This window comes from Oncorhynchus mykiss, chromosome 16 (assembly GCF_057628025.1).
Source record: "Oncorhynchus mykiss isolate SJ-2025 chromosome 16, ASM5762802v1, whole genome shotgun sequence".
In the NCBI taxonomy this organism is placed as follows: Eukaryota; Metazoa; Chordata; class Actinopteri; order Salmoniformes; family Salmonidae; genus Oncorhynchus; species Oncorhynchus mykiss.
In genome coordinates, this window is record NC_143037.1 from 32656840 (window position 1) to 32662384 (window position 5545).

The 5545-nt window shown below is 44.4% G+C and overlaps 1 non-coding gene across 1 annotated transcript; it reads left to right on the forward strand.

Annotated features, from left to right (window-relative positions):
- The first annotated feature begins 5181 nt into the window (after positions 1-5181).
- Positions 5182-5298, forward strand: LOC118939602 (U5 spliceosomal RNA). The gene has a single exon (XR_005036636.1). It is a non-coding gene; the product is annotated as a U5 spliceosomal RNA (small nuclear RNA).
- The last annotated feature ends 247 nt before the right edge of the window (positions 5299-5545 follow it).

The following is a 5545-nucleotide window of genomic DNA, read 5'->3' on the forward strand; positions in this document are numbered from 1 at the left end:
TACTGAAGCACCTGCCTTCCAGTCCTTGCTGAACCTTTTGATGTCCTCTGTGTTCTTCAGGTGACACTCCTGAAGGAAGCACACTTGGAAGTCCAATGCCTTTAAGGAAAAAAACAAAGATGTCATCTTGACATTGTCTCTCAATCCCCTGGCATTAACTCATAATGATTTTATTTTATGTTCCGTCTCTTTTCCCCTTTGTCAGAAACAATGTTGTTGACTTCAATCTGTCCACCATAGAGCAACTCACGAACTCTGGCTAGGAATCCCCGCTGCCCTCACTATTCTCCTCTGAAGGCTCTCCTGCTGAGGGCGGCTCAGGACCTGAAGCTCCTTGCTCTCCCAGCTCCTTGTTCTCCAGAGCGTAGAATCTGCTGAATGTCTGTCTCTATTATTTGTTTTTTTTTCTCGTTGTCCAGCCTCTCCTCTGTCCTTTTTGCTGTTCTCTTCCCCTCTACTGTTTTCCAATCCATCTCTTTATCCTCTTCTGTTTCACCCCACTGTATTCTACTTTCCACTGGGGTATCTGATATTATTATCCCCTGAGAAGATTCCTCTGTTGCCACCTGTTCTGGTTGAGCTGAGGTTCCTGCCACCGGATTCCCTAAAGCATAGGGCTCTGAAACATCACCCGGCGCCTTTCTCGGAGAAGCCTCCGGAAGAGGCCTCGGGAGGTTCTCAGGTGCGGGTGCATGGTCTCTCGAGATCTCGTCCAATACCACCTCGATGTTTCGCAGTGATTCTGCACAGGTGTTGTGTCTGTCTGGGCAGTCTTTGAACATGTGCTCAGTTGAATCACACAGATTACACTTTTTTTTTTTTTTTAACAATATCTTGCCAGATGATCCGCCTCCAAACAGTTTCTACAGAACGTGTTCGGGCACAGTGCTGAAATGTGTCCCTCTTCTCCGCATCTTCTTCATGTTTTAGGCTGTCCATAGAAGTAAAGATACCCCTTTACACCGCCAATGTAGAAGGACGCTGGGGATATTAAATTCCTCCCGTCCGTGTTCTAAATAGGACAGCTTATTTTCTATTTCCATACAATCCAGGAAGGATTGTATATCCTGCTCTTTCACATACGGATTTTGCATGCAGACAGTATTAGTCCTTACCCGACTTGCGAACAGAGGCTCCACATTGAAGTTGGAAATCGGTGTTTTGTCCTTGTGTTCCAAGCACTTGTTCCAAGCTTCCTGACACAGGTAATCCCCCGTGAAGGAGACCTTAAAAACATTCCATAGAGGAAAATCTCTGTAGCAGTAGATTCGTTCCGATGTCAATCCAAGAAATTCAAAGATGACTTATTTTGCGAAACTCCTTCTTCCCATAACGAACTGCATTCTGTCCATTTCTTTCCCAACAAACCGGATTGTATTCAAAGTCACGCTGAAGGGGCCGACGTAAAGTCCCCCGTCGCCATCACCTTCTCTTTCCTTCATTGATCATGCTGTGGGAAGTGTGGAACTCCTCTCCCACCGTCCCCGATGGTTGAGAGCATGCGAGCCCCGGCGACTTACTCATACCTGCCCCCCCCACATGGTTGCACACTTAAAAAGAAAAGTCAGCCAGGTGCAGGGTTCAGGTACTTACTCTTTTAACTAAGGGGGTTATAGCACCACTTTTCTTCCTGTCTCAACACATCATTTGTTTTGCTGCTATGCCTGAAGAGCACATGTATGGAGCCCTTTAACAAGCTCAGATAGGCATATCTCAGCCAACTGGTATGCGGGGCCACCGCAATAGCACAGGACGATTTAGTTAAACAAGCTCAGAAAGGTGGATCTCGGCCAACTGGTAGAACGGGCCATCGCTATAGCACATGACGAGGTAGTTAAGGCAATATAGTGCTAAAGGTGGCAGAGGTGTTATTTCCCTTGTATGAATATAGAAACGCTACCCAAGTTTGAATTGACCAACGAGATGACCACACTGAAGACTTGCACAAACAACAACAAGGATGGCAGCGGTGGGATTCCAACCCAATCCTCCAGAGAGACTGGGACCTAAATCCAGTGCCTTCGGCCACGCTCCCCTGTGCCGTCAACAACCCAACACTCTGTCATCTGTTACCTAAGCCTGCTAAGCTCCCATTAATTTCGGTCTCTTCTTTTCTCATTTTTCCTTTTGTATTCTTCATTTATATCATGTTGCTTTTTTTTCCTGTCTCAACACGTCATTTGTTTTGCTGCTTTGTCTGAAGAGCACATTTGTGGAGACCTTTACCAAGCGCAGATTGGTTGATCTCAGCCAACTGGTAGGAGGCGCCACCGCTATAGCACAGGACGAGATAGTTAACCCCCTGAAATGGACAAAAATTAATGGGAACATATTGCCATTGGGCAAAACATATACAAGATGGCAAATACCACTCAATTGGATGGCAATTCGTGCAAAGCTTATGGCAAGTGTCATACAGCAAAAATACCAAAGAGGGCGAGCGCGCTCCACAGTAAATGTTCATATTGCAAATGGACATCAAGTCAAGACCCAAGTGTCAAATTTTGAAAATATAAAAAAAAGTTGAAAATGTATCACCCCCTAAAAAAGTGCTTTCTGAAACGTTTTTCGAAATCCTTTCGATATTTTTTTGTCAATTATACATGTATAAGAACTGTATGAACATACCTTTGTCATATTTAAATGAGTTGTCCATAAGGCATATGTTTTGTCCATTTGCAATATGCTATCATAGGAAGTCAATAGTTGAAGTCAAAAGTCAGTGAACCATTGCCAAATGCAATAAGAAATGTCCAAATGCAATATATAAGTATTGAAAGTGCCAAATCAGGATGTTATGTTCATTTGCCATACATGATCATAGGAAGTCAGCTTCCAAACCCCAAAATTCTGTGAACCATGTCCAAATGGCATATATATATATATATATATCACTATGTTAAGCCCTGAATCAACCTTGAAGGTTTGTCATGTGTGATGTCGTATTTTAATGATTAAAAAATAAAAATAAAAATGACCAGGGGCTCCCCCTATTGGATGGGCACGTGTGGGGGTTGCTCCCTACACAGCCATGGACCCCTTGCACGGCTGTCCATTTGCAATATGTTTCAATGGGTATTTACCATCATGAATTTGACATGCTCAAAAATACTGCATAAATACGAAATTGACTGACCCAATAAACTCGAGATCGTGGTTCCTCTAAATCGCTCATTGTGTTGATTTCATTTTGATTTATTTTTTATTTCACCTTTATTTTACCAGGTAGGCAAGTTGAGAACAAGTTCTCATTTACAATTGCGACCTGGCCAAGATAAAGCAAAGCAGTTCGACACATACAACAACACAGAGTTACACATGGAGTAAAACAAACATACAGTCAATAATACAGTAGAAAAATAAGTCTATATACAATGTGGGCAAATGAGGTGAGATAAGGGAGGTAAAGGCAAAAAAAGGCCATTGTGGCGTTATAAATACAATATAGCAAGTAAAACACTGGAATGGTAGATTTGCAGTGGAATAATGTGCAAAGTAGATTAATAAATAATGCGGTGCAAAGCAGCAAAATAAATAAATAAATACAGTATGGGAAGAGGTAAATTATAGATGGGCTATGTACAGGTGCAGTGGTCTGTGAGCTGCTCTGACAGATGGTGCTTAAAGCTAGTGAGGGAGATAAGTGTTTCCAGTTTCAGCGATTTTTGTAGTTCGTTCCAGTCATTGGCAGCAGAGAACTGGAAGGAGAGGCGGCCAAAGAAATAATTGGTTTTGGGGGTGACTAGAGAGATATACCTGCTGGAGCGCGTGCTACTGGTGGGTGCTGCTATGGTGACCAGCAAGCTGAGATAAGGGGGACTTTACCTAGCAGGGTCTTGTAGATGACCTGGAGCCAGTGGGTTTGGCGACGAGTATGGAGCGAGGGCCAGCCAACGAGAGCGTACAGGTCACAGTGGTGGGTAGTATATGGGGCTTTGGTGACAAAACGGATAGCACTGTGATAGACTGCATCCAATTTATTGAGTAGGGTATTGGAGGCTATTTTGTAAATGACATCGCCGAAGTCGAGGATTAGTAGGATGGGCAGTTTTACAAGGGTATGCTTGGCAGCATGAGTGAAGGATGCTTTGTTGCAAAATAGGAAGCCAATTCTAGATTTAACTTTGGATTGGAGATGTTTGATGTGAGTCTGGAAGGATAGTTTACAGTCTAACCAGACACCCAGGTATTTGTAGTTAACAACATATTCTAAGTCAGAACCGTTCAGAGTAGTGATGTTGGACGGGCAGGCAGGTGCAGGCAGCAATCGGTTGAAGAGCATGAGAGCATTACTTGTATTTAAGAGCAATTGGTGGCCACGGAAGGAGAGTTGTATGGCATTGAAGCTCATCTGGAGGGTTGTTAACACAGTGTCCAAAGAAGGGCCAGAAGTATACATAATGGTGTCGTCTGCATAGAGGTGGATCAGAGACTCACCAGCAGCAAGAGCAACATCATTGATGTATACAGAGAAGAGAGTCGGTCCAAGAATTGAACCCTGAGGCACCCCCATAGAGACTGCCAGAGGCCCGGACAAGAGGCCCTCCGATTTGATACACTGAACTCTATCAGAGAAGTTGTTGGTGAACCAGGCGAGGCAATCATTTGAGAAACCAAGGATAACGAGTCTGCCGATGAGGATGTGGTGATAGACAGTCGAAAGCCTAGGCCAGATCAATGAATACGGCTGCACAGTATTGTTTCTTATCGATGGCGGTTAAGATATCAATTAGGACCTCGAGTGTGGCTGAGGTGCACCCATGACCAGCTCTGAAACCAGATTCATCATGTCCAATTGGTGATGTTTTTTCACTGTTTAAACATATTGCAAATTTACAAAAGTCAGCCAGCAAGTCAGTGTCCATCAGTCAATAAGATATCATTCTGACACCAAACCGATACAAACTGACACTAAACCCACTATGTCCATCTCATTTAGAAGCCAACTATCACATATTTCAGAGCAAACCCAAAATTCACAGAGCCTTCAGTTTAAACCATAATAAAAACATAAACCATGTAGGTACGTTCTAGCTGCGGGTCCAGTTCTGACATTATGTGTGACCTTCTTTTTATCCACAGCCCTCAAAAACTTGGAAGAGTGGGTTCCGGGAGCACCCGCGGGAACCCGGCCTAGAGTGCACAGAGTGTGTCTCGGGCCCCGACCTCTTGACTTCCATACGACTCTGGTTTCTCTTCATTACGCACAAGCCTTTCGCCTTTTACTAAAGACTTCTGTGGAGAGGAACACTCACGAGTTCAACGTATTTTTGGAGGGGCTTTGCTTCTTGCAGAGCCCGGTATCTTGTTTCAAGAGAAATTGACAGAGATGGGCCAGGATAGTGACTTAAAGACGCATTAGCGACTTTTTCCAAAAAACACCTGCCTGTCGCCAGGGAAACGGTGGGTGGGTGGGTGGGGAGGGAGAGAGGAGCCTGCTTTTGCCAACCCACGGGGGTCCGGCGGTTGCAGGGTTCCATTTGTGGGTTATCGCTTCTCGGCCTTTTGGCTCAGATCAAGCTTGGTACCGAGGTGCCCCAAAGCC